Source organism: Mesoplodon bidens (assembly GCF_964165515.1).
Source record: "Mesoplodon bidens genome assembly, contig: HAP1_SCAFFOLD_96, whole genome shotgun sequence".
NCBI classification, from domain to species: Eukaryota; Metazoa; Chordata; class Mammalia; order Artiodactyla; family Ziphiidae; genus Mesoplodon; species Mesoplodon bidens.
The window spans coordinates 581349-601544 of NW_027671845.1; the positions used below are offsets into that span (position 1 = coordinate 581349).

The 20196-nt window shown below is 42.6% G+C and overlaps 1 long non-coding RNA gene across 2 annotated transcripts in view; it reads right to left on the reverse strand.

Moving 5' to 3' along the window:
- Window positions 1–603: 603 nt before the first annotated feature.
- Window positions 604–20196, reverse strand: part of LOC308610933 — an 86035-nt gene continuing 66442 nt past the window's right edge. Inside the window, exons 2-4 of one of the 2 annotated variants that reach the window (XR_014014709.1) lie at window positions 16088–16233; window positions 10910–11011; window positions 604–758 (exon numbers count right to left, since the gene is read on the reverse strand). This is a non-coding gene — a long non-coding RNA (uncharacterized lncRNA). The remainder of the gene's footprint in view (window positions 759–10909; window positions 11012–16087; window positions 16234–20196) is intronic. The other variant, XR_014014710.1, reaches the window with a different exon arrangement.

The window sequence follows — 20196 nt, forward strand, 5'->3', positions numbered from 1 at the left end:
CACTGATGCCAGAATTTGTTTGCGTCTTTTGCGTTTGGGTGTACAAAATGGGAAATACTCCATCAACCCTGAAGGAGAGCCCTTTGGGGCCTATAGTAGATAAATGGGTGTAACATAGCCCTGAGCCTATGACTAAGAAAGACATGTATACTATTGTAATAGGGTGTGGACCCAAAATATAGGATCACAAGGGCGGTAGCCCCTAAATGGCTCACTCAATTTTTATAGGATCTCGCAGTTAGAAGTGTTTTGCAAAACAGCAAGCTGCACCGGCAGTTGTTCCACCTGCCCACCCTCCCCCCATGCCGCCATCATATTCACCACCTCCTGTTTCCCCTACCCACGGGGATCAAATAGAAGTTTCTGTGTTAACCCCCAGAGGACAGGAGCCTGATTTAGTATCACCATCTAAGACTCCACAAGCCACCCAATTTGGACTGGGAGCCACATCCACAGCAGGGCAAGTTCCCTTGTGCGGACATCCTATAAGAGGCCAGGGGACTCCCTTGGCCTTGAGGCGTCCGATTCTAATTTCCCCACAGGAGCCCCAGGGAACTTTGACAGTGGGGAACGAGTTGATTGACTCTCCAATAGATACCACTCCCCAAACCCTCCCTGTTTATCTTAAGAGGCTTGTAAATATTAAACAAAGGGGAAACAAAGTCATCCTAGGAAAAACTTGCCTGTATCTTTGAGATGCAAATGTCCTTTCTGGTCTTCTCAGGAACTCTCATCTCTGCCATCTTTCTAAAATGCACCTTTTTGAAAGAGGGTAAAGTAATTTAGAAACTGACTTATCAAGGATAAATAAAAAACCTAAGTGTCTTTTCTGTAAAAATTCAGCCATATAGACAAGTGAGTTGGATTTGTTCCATCTGCCAGAAACCTAATTTGAATCCAACCTCTTTTTCTAAACTGATGGGCTTCACATGGCTGTACCTGACTCAGTGCTGAAATTCTGAAATGACAACCATGACGTCTCTGTATGTTTGTGTCCTTGTATGTGTCTTTGTCTTTGGATAACATTGCTGAGGTTGATTTGTGGATGAGCTCTATTTAATTGGCTTAAAGAAAAGTAAGCACTTACACACCAAACTATTCTAAATACAAGAGAAACTGAGCTAAATGAGCTTCAGGTTCATGTGAACTGGGAAATAGTCAGTATTAATTAAGACCTGGTATTAACGTTCGTTTGTTGATCTAATTAATATAGACATGCTGTTAGAGTCATCAACATTAAGTATAATACTTTTATTGTGCCTACGTTTAATATAAGCTAAATAAAATCTTGTTATATCTGTTGCAAATTTGTCAGCAAGGAAATAACTTGATGTGAAGAAACTTTTAAGGAAAGAAAAGGCAAATGAGGTAAGAGCTTTAGGTGAACTTTTTAAAATACTTATCTTTTTTTTTTTTTTTTTTTTTTAATTTTTTGCTTTATAACAAATTTAATCAGTTATACATATACATATGTTTCCATATCCCCTCCCTTTTGCGTCTCCCTCCCACCCTCCCTATCCCACCCCTCCAGGCGGTCACAAAGCACCGAGCTGATCTCCCTGTGCTATGCGGCTGCTTCCCACTAGCTATCTACCTTACGTTTGGTAGTGTATATATGTCCATGCCGCTCTTTCACTTTGTCACAGCTTACCCTTCCCCCTCCCCATATCCTCAAGTCCATTCTCTAGTAGGTCTGTGTCTTTACTCCTGTCTTACCCCTATGTTCTTCATGACATTTTTTTTCTTAAATTCCATATATATGTGTTAGCATACAGTATTTGTCTTTCTCTTGCTGACTTACTTCACTCTGTATGACAGACTCTAGGTCTATCCACCTCATTACAAATAGCTCAATTTCATTTCTTTTTATGGCTGAGTAATATTCCATTGTATATATGTGCCACATCTTCTTTATCCATTCATCCGATGATGGACACTTCGGTTGTTTCCAGCTCCGGGCTATTGTAAATAGGGCTGCTATGAACATTTTGGTACATGTCTCTTTTTGAATTATGGTTTTCTCAGGGTATATGCCCAGTAGTGGGATTGCTGGGTCATATGGTAGTTCTATTTGTAGTTTTTTAAGGAACCTCCATACCGTTCTCCATAGCGTCTGTACCAATTCACATTCCCACCAGCAGTGCAAGAGGGTTCCCTTTTTTCCACACCCTCTCCAGCATTTATTGTTTCTAGATTTTTTGATGATGGCCATTCTGACTGGTGTGAGATGATATCTCATTGTAGTTTTGATTTGCATTTCTCTAATGAGTAAAGATGTTGAGCATCCTTTCATGTGTTTGTTGGCAGTCTGTATATCTTCTGTGGAGAAATGTCTATGTAGGTCTTCTGCCCATTTTTGGATTGGGTTGTTTGGTTTTTTGTTATTGAGCTGCATGAGCTGCTTATAAATTTTGGAGATTAATCCTTTGTCAGTTGCTTCATTTGCAAATATTTTCTCCCATTCTGAGGGTTGTCTTTTGGTCTTGTTTATGGTTTCCTTTGCTGTGCAAAAGCTTTTAAGTCTCATTAGGTCCCATGTGTTTATTTTTGTCTTTATTTCCATTTCTCTAGGAGGTGGGTCAAAAAGGATCTTGCTGTGATTTATGTCATAGAGTGTTCTGCCTATGTTTTCCTCTAAGAGTTTGATAGTGTCTGGACTTACATTTAGGTCTTTAATCCATTTTGAGCTTATTTTTGTGTATGGTGTTAGGGAGTGATCTAATCTCATACTTTTACATGTCCCTATCCAGTTTTCCCAGCACCACTTATTGAAGAGACTGTCCTTTCTCCACTGTACATTCCTGCCTCCTTTATCAAAGATAAGGTGACCATATGTCCGTGGGTTTAACTCTGGGCTTTCTATCCTGTTCCATTGATCTATCTTTCTGTTTTTGTGCCAGTACCATACTGTCTTGATTACTGTAGCTTTGTAGTATAGTCTGAAGTCAGGGAGCCTGATTCCTCCAGCTCCGTTTTTCGTTCTCAAGATTGCTTTGGCTATTCGGGGTCTTTTGTGTTTCCATACAAATTGTGAAATTTTTTGTTCTAGTTCTGTGAAAAATGCCAGTGGTAGTTTGATAGGGATTGCATTGAATCTGTAGATTGCTTTGGGTAGTAGAGTCATTTTCACAATGTTGATTCTTCCAATCCAAGAACATGGTACATCTCTCCATCTATTTGTATCATCTTTAATTTCTTTCATCAGGGTCTTATAATTTTCTGCATACAGGTCTTTTGTCTCCTTAGGTAGGTTTATTCCTAGATATTTTATTCTTTTTGTTGCAATGGTAAATGGGAGTGTTTCCTTGATTTCACTTTCAGATTTTTCATCATTAGTATATAGGAATGCCAGAGATTTCTGTGCATTAATTTTGTATCCTGCAACTTTACCAAATTCATTGATTAGCTCTAGTAGTTTTCTGGTAGCGTCTTTAGGATTCTCTATGTATAGTATCATGTCATCTGCAAACAGTGACAGCTTTACTTCTTCTTTTCCAATTTGGATTCCTTTTATTTCCTTTTCTTCTCTGATTGCTGTGGCTAAAACTTCCAAAACTAGGTTGAATAAGAGTGGTGAGAGTGGGCAACCTTGTCTTGTTCCTGATCTTAGTGGAAATGGTTTCAGTTTTTCACCATTGAGGACGATGCTGGCTGTGGGTTTGTCATATATGGCCTTTATTATGTTGAGGAAAGTTCCCTCTATGCCTACTTTCTGCAGGGTTTTTATCATAAATGGGTGTTGAATTTTGTCGAAAGCTTTCTCTGCATCTATTGAGATGATCATATGGTTTTTCTCCTTCAATTTGTTAATATGGTGTATCACGTTGATTGATTTGCGTATATTGAAGAATCCTTGCATTCCTGGAATAAACCCCACTTGATCATGGTGTATGATCCTTTTAATGTGCTGTTGGATTCTGTTTGCTAGTATTTTGTTGAGGATTTTTGCATCTATGTTCATCAGTGATATTGGCCTGTAGTTTTCTTTCTTTGTGACATCCTTGTCTGGTTTTGGTATCAAGGTGATGGTGGCCTCGTAGAATGAGTTTGGGAGTGTTCCTCCCTGTGCTATACTTTGGAAGAGTTTCAGAAGGATAGGTGTTAGCTCTTCTCTAAATGCTTGATAGAATTTGCCTGTGAAGCCATCTGGTCCTGGGCTTTTGTTTGTTGGAAGATTTTTTATCACAGTTTCAATTTCAGTGCTTGTGATTGGTCTGTTCATATTTTCTATTTCTTCCTGGTTCAGTCTCGGCAGGTTGTGCATTTCTAAGAATTTGTCCATTTCTTCCAGGTTGTCCATTTTATTGGCATAGAGTTGCTTATAGTAATCTCTCATGATCTTTTGTATTTCTGCAGTGTCAGTTGTTACTTCTCCTTTTTCATTTCTAATTCTATTGATTTGAGTCTTCTCCCTTTTTTTCTTGATGAGTCTGGCTAATGGTTTATCAATTTTGTTTATCTTCTCAAAGAACCAGCTTTTAGTTTTATTGATCTTTGCTATCGTTTCCTTCATTTCTTTTTCATTTATTTCTGATCTGATTTTTATGATTTCTTTCCTTCTGCTAACTTTGGGATGTTTTTGTTCTTCTTTCTCTAATTGCTTTAGGTGCAAGGTTAGGTTGTTTATTCGAGATGTTTCCTGTTTCTTAAGGTGGGATTGTATTGCTATAAACTTCCCTCTTAGAACTGCTTTTGCTGCATCCCATAGGTTTTGGGTCGTCGTGTCTCCATTGTCATTTGTTTCTAGGTATTTTTTAATTTCCTCTTTGATTTCTTCAGTGATCACTTCGTTATTAAGTAGTGTATTGTTTAGCCTCCATGTGTTTGTATTTTTTACAGCTCTTTTCCTGTAATTGATATCTAGTCTCATAGCATTGTGGTCGGAAAAGATACTTGATACAATTTCAATTTTCTTAAATTTACCAAGGCTTGATTTGTGACCCAAGATATGATCTATCCTGGAGAATGTTCCATGAGCACTTGAGAAAAATGTGTATTCTGTTGTTTTTGGATGGAATGTCCTATAAATATCAATTAAGTCCATCTTGTTTAATGTATCATTTAAAGCTTGTGTTTCCTTATTTATTTTCATTTTGGATGATCTGTCCATTGGTGAAAGTGGGGTGTTAAAGTCCCCTACTATGATTGTGTTACTGTCGATTTCTCCTCTTATGGCTGTTAGTATTTGCCTTATGTATTGAGGTGCTCCTATGTTTGGTGCATAAATATTTATAATTGTTATATCTTCTTCTTGGATCGATCCCTTGATCATTAGGTAGTGTCCTTCTTTGTCTCTTCTAGTAGTCTTTATTTTAAAGTCTATTTTGTCTGATATGAGAATTGCTACTCCAGCTTTCTTTTGGTTTCCATTTGCATGGAATATCTTTTTCCATCCCCTTACTTTCAGTCTGTATGTGTCTCTAGGTCTGAAGTGGGTCTCTTGTAGACAGCATATATATGGGTCTTGTTTTTGTATCCATTCAGCCAATCTGTATCTTTTGGTGGGAGCATTTAGTCCATTTACATTTAAGGTCATTATCGATATGTATGTTCCTATTGCCATTTTCTTAATTGTTTTGGGTTCGTTATTGTAGGTCTTTTCCTTCTGTTGTGTTTCTTGCCTAGAGAAGTTCCTTTAGCATTTGTTGTAAAGCTGGTTTGGTGGTGCTGAACTCTCTCAGCTTTTGCTTGTCTGTAAACGTTTTAATTTCTCCATCAAATCTGAATGAGATCCTTGCTGGGTAGAGTAATCTTGGTTGCAGGTTTTTCTCCTTCATCACTTTAATTATGTCCTGCCACTCCCTTCTGGCTTGTAGAGTTTCTGCTGAGAGATCAGCTGTTATCCTGATGGGGATTCCCTTGTGTGTTATTTGTTGTTTTTCCCTTGCTGCTTTTAATATGATTTCTTTGTGTTTAATTTTTGACAGTTTGATTAATATGTGTCTTGGCGTATTTCTCCTTGGATTTATTCTGTATGGGACTCTCTGTGCCTCCTGGACTTGATTCACTATTTCCTTTCCCATATTAGGGAAGTTTTCAACTATAATCTCTTCAAATATTTTCTCAGTCCCTTTCTTTTTCTCTTCTTCTTCTGGAACCCCTATAATTCGAATGTTGGTGCGTTTAATGTTGTCCCAGAGGTCTCTGAGACTGTCCTCTGTTCTTTTCATTCTTTTTTCTTTATTTTGCTCTGCAGCAGTTATTTCCACTATTTTATCTTCCACCTCACTTATCCGTTCTTCTGCCTCAGTTATTCTGCTATTGATCCCATCTAGAGTATTTTTTATTTCATGTATTGTGTTTTTAATCGATGCTTGATTCATCTTTAGTTCTTCTAGATCCTTGTTAACTGTTTCTTGCATTTTGTCTATTTCCAAGATTTTGGATCTGGGAAATAGAATCTTGGATCATCTTTACCATCATTATTCTGAATTCTTTTTCAGGTAGACTGCCTATTACCTCTTCATTTGTTAGATCTGGTGGGTTTTTATCTTGCTCCTTCTCCTGCTGTGTGTTTTTCTGTCTTCTCATTTTGCTTATGTTACTGTGTTTGGGGTCTCCTTTTTGCAGGCTGCAGGTTCGTAGTTCCCGTTGTTTTTGGTGTCTGTCCCCAGTGGCTAAGGTTGGTTTAGTGGGTTGTGTAAGCTTCCTGGTGGAGGGGACTAGTGCCTGTGTTCTGGTGGATGAGGCTGGATCTTGTCTTTCTGGTGGGCAGGTCCACGTCTGGTGGTGTGTTTTGGGGTGTCTGCAGACTTTTTATGATTTTAGGCCACCTCTCTGCTAATGGGTGGCGTTGTGTTCCTGTCTTGCTAGTTGTTTGGCTTAGGGTGTCCAGCACTGTAGCTTGCTGGTCGTTGAGTGAAGCTGGGTGCTGGTGTTGAGATGGAGATCTCTGGAAGATTTTTGCCGTTTGATATTATGTGGAGCTGGGAGGTCTCTTGTGGACCAGTGTCCTGAAGTTGGCTCTCCCACCTCAGAGGCACAGCACTGACTCGGGGCTCCTCAATTTGGGATGATGTGTTGTCTATTCATGTATTCCACAGATGCAGGGTACATCAAGTTGATTGTGGAGCTTTAATCCGCTGCTTCTGAGGCTGCTGGGAGAGGTTTCCCTTTCTCTTCTTTGTTCTCACAGCTCCTGGGTCTCAGCTTTGGATTTGGCCCCGCCTCTGCGTGTAGGTCGCCGGAGGGCGTCTGTTCTTCGCTCAGACAGGACAAGGTTAAAGGAGCAGCCTCTTCGGGGACTATGGCTCACTCAGTCCGGGCGGGAGGAAGGGGCACGGAGTGCGGGGCGAGCCTGCAGTGGCAGAGGTCGGCGTGACGTTGCACCAGCCCGAGGCGCGCCGTGCGTTCTCCCAGGGAAGCCGCCCCTGGATCCCGGGACCCCGGCAGTGGTGGGCTGCACAGGCTCCTGGAAGGGCGGTGTGGACAGTGACCTGCGCTCGCACACAGGCTTCTTGGCGGCGGCAGCAGCAGCCCCAGCGTCCCACGCCCGTCACTGGGCTCCGCGCTTTCAGTCGCGACTCGCGCCCGTCTGTGGAGCCCCTTTAAGCAGCGCTCTTAATCCCCTCTCCTCGCGCACCAGGAAACCAAGAGGGAAGAAAAAGTCTCTTGCCTCTTCGGCAGCTCCAGAGTTTTCCCGGACTCCCTCCCGTCTAGCTGTGGCACATTAGCCCCCTTCAGGCTGAGTTCTCGCCGCCAGCCCCAGTCCTCTCCCTGCGCTCTGACCGAAGCCCGAGCCTCAGCTTCCAGTGCTGCGCGCCCCGGCAGGCGAGCAGACAAGCCTCTCGGGCTGGTGAGTGCCGCTCGGCACCGATCCTCTGTGTGGGGATCTCTCCGCTTTGCCCTACCCAGGTATGTGGGGGGTTTCTTGCCTTTTGGGAGGTCTGGGGTCTTCTGCCAGCGTTCAGTAGGTGTTCTGTAGGAGTTGTTCCACGTGTAGCTGTATAAAATACTTATCTTTTAGGAAGGTCTATCTAAAATTAATCTCTCCAGATATTTGACCACTTGAAAGTCAGAATTGTGCTAAAGTAAGTGACAGAAGGTTTATGGAAAGTGGACCCTGAAAAAAAGAGTTCTGTACGTGGTCAGGACTAAGTTTAAAATAAGTTTAATTGAGTAAATACGTTTTAAAAGTAAGCTGGTGCACAACTTGAATTTCGCTTTTCTCTCTGTTAAGAAGACAAGGTTTCTTAAGATTTTGGACTGCCTTTGATACCAGATTTTAAGTTTTTCTACCTTTTAAGAGATCTGTTCTGTACTTGCCTTTGAAATCTTTTATTGTTACTTTGGCTAAGTGAATAACTATTGTTTCACAGTGACATGGCATCCTATCTGTTTTAAACCCTTTTCTTATTTTTTTGACAAAACTTCCCAAATCAAATTATAATGAAGTTCCTTTGACCTCTAGCTAACTTTGGGGTGCTTCAAAGGGCCCCTGAAACACCCCAAAGAGAGATATTAACTAATTAGGTTGAATGACACAGGAAGTGTTGTCAAATAAGCAATAAATCTTCTTAGGTTCTATTGTATGCCAAATGACACAGGTATTCTACAGATTATAAGGAGTTCCTAAAATCTGGTATGTCCTGGTAAAATGTTACCAGTCAGAATTCTCTTTATTGTCTGAAAGTGTTGCATGTCACCGCAGTAACCACGTTACTTTCTCAATTGCACTGTAATCAGATTGAAACGTGCCTTCTTAAGTCTTTCACCATTGTACACAGTCATGGTTTCACTCTGATGCCTTTGCAAAAATGCTTCCTCTTCAAGAAGATTTATAGAAAGGACCTTTGCATAAATACAAGTTTCTGATTTTCAAACCATAAAGGTGAACTGGGTAAGAACTTGAAGAATTCTAATGGGAAACCTGATGGCTTCATAAAGCTGTTAACAAAAACGATTAGTTGCACATGCCTGGGTAAAAGGGTTATACTTATGGTTATAATTTTGGTTATAATTATGGTTATAATTTTTATGGTTTCTATCTGAAAAATGACTGTTTTAACTCTGTGTTTTCCAGGTGTAAGCAAAACGCTCCCCTTCAACTCATTATGATTTACAGTCATTTGTTAAATTATACCCTTGTAAGCAGAATTGAAACACTTATCTTTTTCTCTCTACCTGGGTGATCCTGCCAGTAGCATATGCTTGTCCCAAAGATTAAGCCATGCACGTCTAAGTACGCACTGCTGGTACACTGAAACAGCGGATGGCTCACTAAATCAGTTATGGTACCTCTGGTCGCTCACTATTGCAATTGGATTACAAGTAGTTATACTGATCATTGTTCTTTGTTTCCAGATTGTTTGCTCTTTGTGTCTCCCTGCTGTACTGTGTCTTTGTTAACGTTACTAGCTGCATTACTTATATCCTGTCTACTTTATAAGACTGGCGTCTCTTACAGTACCCAGTATGGAACCAGGCCTCCAACAATACTTCAATGGCTAAACATCTTGAGAAAATAGACCACATCTATAACATGAAATAATTGTAATAGTGTGATTCTAGGTACAGGAGGAAGCAACAAGGGAAAATGTCTCCTGGATCATAATTAGATAGAGGATCCAGAAGATCTTTAATTAGCAATAGGGCCTAATCCAAAAACTAGCACCTGGAGTGGCATATCAAGAATTCTCCCCTGACCTGGGATGAGCCTCCCAGCGCCGTGGGACAAAATTTGATCCTGAAACGTCTCCCAAATATGGGTCAAAATCCTGACCAAGAGGAGAGGATCTGAGAAATGGAATATTTCCTGACACATCAGTCATTAGCGACTGCAGCCTCCCAACGTGAGCCGGTGAGCCCTGACGAAACTCAGGATATGAGAATATAGGATACAGGCCCCGGATAGCTGAGGCACATATCAAATGACTGACTTCAGTGAGCCCAGACTCTGGCATCTTCCCGTCCATAGAAAAGTGCTGAATTCCTTAACTTGAGATGCTGCTTCCCAGGCTTGAAGCCCTCAAAATTCCCATCAAAGAGGTCGTAACTCTCAACTTTTAGGCTGAGAATATTTTTTTAAGGCTACAGGTGTAAAGGACACACTTTCCAGAGAGGAACAAAAAAAACAAAAACCCAACGTTTGGAACACTGGCACCAATAGTGGACACTCCCGGAAAGATCCATCTGATGAAGCAATTAGAAGGGCCGTCACCCCCTTTTATCCACAAGACTGTGGAATGGACATTGACAGTAGGGAATTGTAACAGGGAAGAGCCAAATCGGACTCCACATGGGATCTGTTCCTTTTACTTTAACCTTTGCTTTCTGCTGCTTTTGTTCACTAAAAGGATACTGTCTGTTCCTGTACATAATGGCCTGCCTCGGGGAACCCTGTCCCTCTGTCTGAATGTTAAGCCAAAGTGCCTTTGTTCAGGGAAACATATGGACTCCTTCCACCTGTGGAAGGCTACAATTAAGAAGAAATTAACACATCTCCTCCCCGAGGCTGGCCATTCCAGGGCTATTCGCACAACTTATGGCCTTCTTACTTTACCTCCTCATCTCCTCCCCATCTCTGTATTATAAAAGAAACTGGCACCCAAACCCCGATAAGATGGTTATTTTGAGACTTTACTCTGCCATCTTCTCGCTCTGCTGGCTTTCTGAATAAAGTCATATTCCTTGCCTCAACACCTCATCTCCGATTTATGGCCTGTCGTGCGGCAAGCAGAGCAAGCTTGGACTTGGTAACATCTTTACTCAGGACACGGTGACACAAAGTGGGACACTGTTTTCTGTTTGTTTTGTTTTTGTTTTGGGCCGCGCCATGTGGCTCGTGGGATCGTAGTTCCTCGACCAGAGATCCAACCCGCGCTCCCTGCAGTGGAAGCTCGGAGTCCTAACCAATGGACTCCCAGGGAATTCCCATGGGACACTGTTACCTGGCAGTCACGGCCCTCACCTTTGTGAGGCAGAGGTAGTAGTGTAGCAGGATTGAGAACGGTGTGACGTTTAAAGATTAGGTGGTGAAAGCAGGATTTCACAGGAAGTTAATCCAGTGATACTTGCGGAGAAATGTTGTCAATTCAGCGTTAAGAAGACTGGACAAGGTGTGGAGTTTGCAAATAAACTTCATTTTCTAGAGTCAAATCTGCCAAGGCTTCCACTAAATTTGCAGTTGTGGCTATAACCTTAAGACACCTGAGACAGGCAAAAGCAACTGAATCAAGTTGTATGCTGTAACAGGCAATAGGCCTGTGTTTACTACCATGCTCACAGAGTTCTGCGCGGCCTGATTATGCCTTTCATGCACAAATAAAGTAAAAGGTTTTGAATAACCTAAAGTTAATCTATTAAGTAGAGATCTCTTTTCGAACTTAAAAGGGCTAATATACTTTGCCTCCAGTGGAGATCTCACCTTAAAGTATCCGGATCGGGCTTCCCTGGTGGCGCAGTGGTTGACAGTTCACCTGCCGATGCAGGGGAAACGGGTTTGTGCCCCGATCCGGGAAGATCCCACATGCCGCAGAGCGGCTGGGCCCGTGAGCCATGGCCGCTGAGCCTGCGTGTCCGGAGCCTGTGCTCCGCAACGGGAGAGGCCACAACAGTGAGAGGCCCGCGTACCGCAAAAAAAAAAAAAAAAAAAAAGTTTACGGATCAACCTGAACCTGATCATTTGGGTAACCCTAAGGCAGGCAGCTCTTGCAGTGCTTGTTTTAGCCTTATAAAAACCTGCTTGTGTTTATCTTCCCAAGCAAAGGATTCAGGAACTAAATCTTTAATAAGTTCACAGAGTGGAAGAGGTAACAGAAAAATTTGGAACCTAGAGCTTGCAATAACCAGCTAAACCTAGAAATCCACAATGCTAGCACTTAGTTGTGAGTCTAGGAAGTTCCTGTATCAGCCTAATTCTCTCTGGAGATAGCTGAATTCCTTCAGTGCTTAGATTACGTCCTAGGTAATGAACAGCGTCTACGGATAATTATAATTTTTCCTTTGTTCTTTCTCAGCTAACTGTTGCAGCAAATAAATGGAATCTTTTATGAATGCCTTATGGAACCTTTACAGTAGCTGAGTACAGCAGGAGGTTATCTCCATATGGTAAAAAGACTGATTTCTCAGGGAACTAGAGGGTAGTTAAATCTTGGTGAAGTACTTGGGAGGAAAAAAGAAGGAGTCCCAGTGAACCCTTGAGGCATAAAAGTGCAGGTATATTGTTGATTGTTCCAAGTAAAGGCATGTAGATATTGGCTGTTGGGTCTCCGGGATGCTGAAGAAAGGTGAACAAAGGTCTCCAACTGTAAACCATTTCAAGTCAGTTCAAGCTTGTGACACAAGGGTGGCTAGGTTTGGAACAACAGGAAAACAGGGAAAAACTATTTTTATTAACAGCTCCCAAGTCCTGGACAAATCGCCATCCTGCCAGGTTTCCAACCAGGCAAGATTGGCATGCTGCAGGGACGAGTACACGAATGATTACCTCCTGGGCAATTAGGTCTTCTACAATAGCTATGGGACCTTGTATGACCGCAGGCTTTAATAGCTGTTGAGGAAACCTAGGGAGAGGTTTAGCTACATCTATCTGAATCTTTATAGGTTTGCATTTTTTTATTCTTCTGATGTTAACACTGTCAGAAGTAGCCCCCAAATTTGCAGGCATCCTGTCAGAAGTAGCCCCCAAATTTGCAGGCATCTCCATCCAATTAGGGAACTTTTGTTGAACTTCCGCTTTTAGGTCCAGGACAGATTGTAAGGAACATAACTGATCAGGTTCACGTTGATCAGGAAATTTTAAGGTGAGATCTCCACTGGAGGCAAAATGTACTGGCCCTTTGAAGTTAGAAAAGAGATCTCTACTGAATAGATGAACTGGGGCTATACTGCATAGCAGAAAGGAATCTTGGTTGAGATAAAAATTCTCTCTGAACTGTATTAGGTACTCCCACTATGGAAACATCCTCTTTACTCAGAGGGACCTGTTGTTCTTTGAGGGTGGGATTTAGAGTAGAAAGCACAGCTCTGGTTAGGGCTAGGGGTAGGGTGTTAAAGGGTTAGGTAATTATGTTTACAGTTAGGGTTAGAGTTTAATGTAGATTTCAAAGTAAAATATGAGAGTGGGGTTTCAAGTAGAAAGCATAGCTCCAGTATCAACTAAAATTTGGCCGTTTTTCATTATATTTTCCTCTGGGCTGTTTAAGGTCATTGCTGCTAATAGTTTACCAGAGAACCTCTGGAGTTCTGCCAACTAGGGGAGAGGGTCACGGGGGGCCATCCCTTTGAGACAGATACGAGAGCATTTGTGAAGAGTTTGCATAGGACTTTTGAGGACACCTCTTTTTCCAGTGTCCTCACTGATTACAAATGAAACATCAACTTTGGGTCATCAAATTGATCATGGACCCCTAGGAGGTTGTAATGGGGGAGGCCCAGGTGTCATTTTGTGTTCCTTGCCTTAGAGCTGTTGTAACTGTAAGGCTATGAGCTTGGTGGATTTCTGTTTGTGATCTTGCTCCAAGGTCCTTTCAAAATGTTCAGCTATAGTCACGAGTTCAGTCAGGCCTATAGCCTCCCACCCTCTTTTCTGCCCTTTTATCAATCCACTCATCTCAGAAGATAATCCACTTACAAAGAGGGCAGTTAAAGCAGGCTGAGTGGCCTTTTTATTCCTTGGAACACCAACTGCTGTAAAAAGAGAGCTTCCAAACTGGCTCTAAAGTCTTCCACAGATTCACCCCTCTTTTGTTTGTATGAGTGAATAATAGAGCAATCATTAGGCCAATTAATAATAGACCAAGTGTGAGCAGGGAAGATTTTAGGAATAGCTTATAAAAGGTTAGTTGTTATTCTGCAAGCCTTTTTAGGTTGAGGATCTTGAATATCATCCTAGGGATTATGTCATTTTGCTTCCCACATCCATTCTGGGGCTTCCCCCAGTCCTACCAACATGTGTACAAGTGGATAAAGATCTAGCAGTTTGGGGACATACGCCCTGACAGTGACTCTAAGTTCTTTAAAAAATGTTGGGGGTTCCTCCAAGGTTTAGAGAATTCTTTGACTACAGCTCTCAGTTCAGTCTTTGACCAAGGGGTAAAGGACACCTGAGGGGGCTCACCTGCAACCTCAGGTAGTTTTACTTTAAATGGCAATTGTTAAATATTCTCTTTGGAATAGAGAAGTATTTCAGACAGGAAATGAGTAACACAAGAGTCCTCGGGTGACAACGGAAAGGGGGGGACAGTAGGAGGTACGTCTGCAGTCACATCCGTCCTACGGTCTTTTGTCTCAGGTACCTTTTGTCTCTTTAATGTTTCATTAGCTTTTTGTTCTAAGTCTCTAAACGAAGCTATTTTGGAATCTTGAAACCGTCTGTAAACTTTTACATACCAAGTAAAGCAGGCATCTCATTCTCCCTGTGCAATCTGTGAACCCTTGCTCTCTAGTGTTTTCCTTAAATGTACAATCTTGTCTCACTGGAACATGCCCCACAATGACCACTGTAATTCTAGATCAATATTAGTATAATTTTTCCATCTTTCTAAATATCTACAACCTCCAGGACCATAGTTCTTAAATATAAAATAAGCAGGTGTGCCAGAAGCTGGCATTCTCAACTCTTGGGCGATAAAGGATCTCATTTCCTTAGCTAGCCTTTGTCAACCCAAAAGAACACACAAAAAACCTGCGCCTTAATATATCAGCAGTAACAAAGAGATGTTACTATGTCCTGGACAAAAGAAGGCCTGGTATGCACCACCACCGATTCCCAGGGATCCTTGGACTGAGGAAAAAGATCCAAACGGCAAATCCCAAGGAAGGGGGACTGCAAACTGATTCCAAACAAAATGGAGAACTATAGCCACCACCAACAGCTCCAAGCATGGAAACTGGGGGCTGATTCCAAACAGATGGGCAAGTGCAGACTACACTGTCAGCAGTGCCCAGTGTGGAATCCAGGGAACAAAATTAGGGGCTATGGTTTACCACTCAAAAAATATACTGGCAATAACCAAGAGATGTTACTGTGTCCTGGGAATTTCCATCTGAAAGGCTAGGGGTTTGGCCTCAAGGAGAATCCTCTACCAGCCAAACTGACCTGCCCTGTAAAGGAAAGCCAGTTAGATTGGGAGCACAAACGCAAAGAGAATGGAGCTCAAACCAAGAGGAGCTTACCAACAACCTTCAGGAATGGCAAGAAAGACAGTGAACTCAAAGGAGTTGTGGGCACCACACCTGTTCCTCCTTGTCCCAAATCTTATCAGAAATTTGCTTCAGATCCCATCACTGCCACCAATATATTTACCTTTTTCTTTTTAAAAAGATAAGCATTTAATCATAAAATCATCTTGTTAGCAGTAGCAATCATAAGAGTGGATTTTAGAAAAGTGCACATACATATTTTTATACAGAACATTTCTGGACGGATACATATTAAACTGTTAGTGGCCACCTCTGCATGCCCCCAATGTATTAAAAAACAAAATTTAACTGAGTAAATTGGAAGATTTACTTTGAATTTTGAATAAATTGGCCTTATTAAACGATTCATGAATCAGGCAGCATCTCATCTGATAGAAAGGGAGATACTCCAACGGGTTACACAACATGGAAGGCTTTCTTTTTTTTTGGCCATGCCACATGGCATGTGGAAATCTTAGTTCCCCGACCAGGGATCGAACCCATGCCCCGTGCATTGGAAGCGCGGAGTCTTGGCTGCTGGACCACCAGGGAAGTCCCAGAAGACTTGTATAGTAAGGAGGGTGGGACAAGGAAAGAAAGTCATCATCAAGGGAAAAAATGGAAGTTCACTGGAGGAAAGTAAAACTTCAGGTGACAACGGCGTCTCATTGGCTAAACTGCGGAATTTTCTATTAGCTATTTCTATTTTCTATTTCTTGTTGCTGGCCAGGAAGGAAGTCTTCCCTCCTCCAGCTGGGGTAGTAAAGTGGTTGCACTTCCTCTTTGGGGTCAGTAAATGACCTCTTCCTGTTGGGGTAATTGATGATGAGTGGCACGGCATGAGAGCTCCCTCTACGGGCCTTCCAGACTCCAATTCTAGTGCAGGTTTCCTTTTGTTAACATTCACAGCATGTTTTATTGGCAGGAGGAGTCACAATGAGGGAGAAAAGGCCACAAGACTCACCATAAAGAAGGCTCAGAAATGCTTGGGTGGGTCCAAGGCAGGCACAAGGTGGCTGTGGGGTCAGCTGGTGGCTACAACGATCACATGGTTCCCTCTGATGGGTTTGCAGCTCGATGTGGAAGAGTGAATAAAAGGGTCAGTTCATCCTATCAGAGAAACATGAAACTGAGATAAGCTTCCCACTGCTAGAAGCATCTTGAGCCTTCAGAAAAGAACAGAGAACATGTCTAAAGGGTTTGGGAACATCAGAGCCACATCTCCTCAGAGTGGGACTCCCCAGGCTCTCCAGGTCTCAGTCCCCAACTCTCCCTCAGTGACAAAGCCTCCCTACCTCTGCCCTTGTCAGCTCAGTGATCCCTAGAGGTCCTGCCTATCCGTGAGGACTTAGGTTTCCATGAGACAGGTTGGTTGAGACCTAGTGATACAGTTGACCAGCCTGATATGCAACAGTTCCCACCACCCTGGGGAAGTTGGGCTCAGGGACACATGGCTCTGGACCCCATGTGGAGGGTGTCCTTGCACGTCCGCTGTGCCACAGAAGAGCCAGGAACGCCTGTAGCTGTCCAACTGATTCTCAGGGGGTTTTCCTGGGAGAGCCCTTGGTCATCTGACCTCCTATCCAGGAAGCCCCATGACTTTCTGATTGCTGCCTGTCATGCCAACAACACACCTGTGAAGGTTCTGCTCTGCATGGCCATCTGTCCGCCAGGCGCCCCCTTCTAGGGACCCAGATGCTAGGACCACACAAATGCTGAAGAAGTGTCCACCTGCCTAAGGTACAGACACCCCTGTATCCATCTGCATGATTTCTACTGGGAATCAACAACATTTGTGGGGATTCTCTGGCCCTAAAGAACAGACCAACCTGATAGGAGCAATGCAATGATTCACAATTACCAGGGTCAATGCACATATACAAGGGCCCATAGCCCCAGATGCCCCACTCACAATTCACATGAGGGTCCCATACGTACCCACCGATGCCCAAATATTCTTGCTTCATACATACACAATCCAAACACGCACATCAGTGGTACGCTGCTAAGTGCTTGATAAAAAGCTCTCCGAGAAAGGCGGGAAAGACTTCACTTATGGTATCTACATGGTATAAATATTCCCAGCAGGACCAATTTCAAGCTACCCACCTGACATCACTAAACACACAGCTGGGAAGAGATATGCACCATTGACTCTCCCAAGACAGTATGAACCAGTTCCAGCACATCCCATAACTTTTCCTGTGAATATGTGCACAGAATCCACTTACACCCCAAGGAGAACTCTCAACTCCCACCACAGATATATAACCAAAAGGACACCACATACACATTTGTGTTTGTACATATATATATATGTATATATCTCCTGAACACACACCCTCACCCTGAATAAATACACAAACAGACCACCTCTTACTACCTAAATTTTTACAGATGAAACCTTACTCACCCTGAATATTCACATTCCACTCTCACAACTATATATACACACACAACATGGGCCTGAAAACAAACATGTGCAACCAATATGCCATCCAGATGTACACACTGAGTACCTAAGCACACAGGGTCACCAAGTACACAACTGTCTCATGTGCAACCCAAAAAAAGACCCATATGCAATCCCACGGCCCTAAAATACATAGACTGCAGGACTCCTGCACACACACAGAACCCACACAGCCTACTGGTTTCCAAACACACAAACTAAACTCCCACATCCCACAGAATACATACCCCAGAAGCCCCAGGAGCTCAAAAACACACACAGACACAAATAATCTATACTTATCAAATACAGCTGACCCTTGAACAGCTTGGGGGTTAGGGCGCCAACCCTCCATGCAGTGGCTCTGCATCCATGGATCCTGTAGTAGTCCTGTAGTAGTTACTGAAAAAGAAATCCACTATAAGTGGACCCGTGTGGCTCAAACCCATGTTGTTCAAGGGTCAACTGTCCATATAAGTCCACCTCACTAATACTGAGAACACACATACAAGCAACACCACTAAATTCTTCAGGCATTACATTTTGAAATAGACACATAGAGGACTCGAAGCCTCCTGCTACACTCACAAATCACAAATACACACATCCACAAACTACTCATGAGTATACACCCCAAATGCTCAGACACACTCAAAACAGAAAAACACTGACAACCTCTGCAGTCTTACTAATATACATACACAATTCTCACACACCTATGGACACACACATGCAAATATTCCTAACCCCTGAACATATGGATCCCCTCCCAAACACTATACATTATGCTACCTCTCCAGAATACAAGCTCCCCACCACTACTCCAACATACAAACTGTATATGTGTGTGTGTGTGTATATATACATTTCTACCCTCACCCTGAACATATAGACAGACCACCTCTTACTCCTACCAAACACATGTATAAACACCCTAGCGTTCTCCAAAGAAATACACTTTGAATACTCCTAACAACTCCATACCTTATGAACAAACTCTGATAATGCATGCACCTGATGATGGACACGCACACGGATTAGAATACACAAGTAAGATACATGGAAATATCTCCAGCAAACCATTTATGAAACAACTTCCATATATCAAATTATCCCTAGCTATCAGGAGCCAGCTCACACATATGCAAGTACTAACAAATACCCGTATCACATATTTCTAATACATACAAATGCAATTGTCCATCTTCCCTGTAGAAACATAGAACCCCACCTCTCTATCAGATACACATATACTCACTTCCCAAAATACAAAAGCCTAAGAGGCTCCTACTGAAAATTACAAATGCACAGCCTCAGCAAATATTCCTCCAAGTGGCCATGCCCCTTGAATACACACACAAACTCATTTAACACACAACTCTCCACAAGTCCCAAATAGAACCACGATTACCCAGTACACTACAAATAGACAATAATGTCACCCTATACGCCCTTTGTTCCAAATACACATACAGTACCACACTACTGGCGTATACATAACCCCATATTCCCAACCTCTCACACAGAATGAACTCTGCCATCTTGCAGAATACAGGATCATACAAACACAACATACCTACACATTCAACATCCACCAGCCCCATAAAATAGTCACAGACTTGCCCTCTACACATCCAAATATACATACACAGCTCCTGAAAATGCACACCCACAAACACCCCATAACCATATAACATGCCCTGAATACACAAATGATCAGCCTACATTCCCCAAATATACAAAATTAACAGACTGGACACCCAAAGTAATATACACCACTACTTTTCCTGACATTGCCCTTACGCATATGCAGATAATCCTTCCAAATCCACCATTACACACACACAAATCCCCAAATTCAGGGGTGAAAAAAACACATGTAAACATATTCCCCAAACACCAAATTACAAACACCTAACCACCAACTCCTTGAGTATGCCTGCGTCACATCTCAACACCCTCCAAATACAACGCTCACTCTTACACACTCTCACAAAAACACAGGCATGACCTCCCTTCAAACACAAATATCCACGGACAAAACCAACCCACACATTTGACTACCTATCAGATTCCCACCAACCAATTAAGTATGTACAGACCCCATCTATGCTTGCAAATCAATCATGATTTGACGCCAGACTACAAATACATGTTTATTACCACATTCAGCAAAGTTGCTCGCATCACCGACAAAAGAATGCAGTTTGAACCTAAGTGTTGACTGATGTTTTTATGATAAGAAGGAAGACACTAGTGAAACGATGAGTGTGTTCCTTCCATCTTCACTCATTTTCCAATCACCTGAGCTACACCTTCCGAACCAGATGAGGGTTTTCAACTCGCAAGAACTTCCCTCTAGCTTTTGTACTCTTCACAACGCGCAGACTAGAACGGCACCTGTTTAATAGCTCGCACACACTATTTAGCCCCCACTGTAGGCCCCGCAATCACTGAACCCTTCATGCAGCCGGCTCCCCAGTGGTGCCGATAATCCTGGGGTAAACATCTCAAGGGAATCGAGCTCTATGGGGGCGTGAATCCACATTGTGGGGAGTCTCCTTACATGGACAAGGGCACAAATAACCCACAGGGTGAACAACAGTGCAGAGCGGTGACAC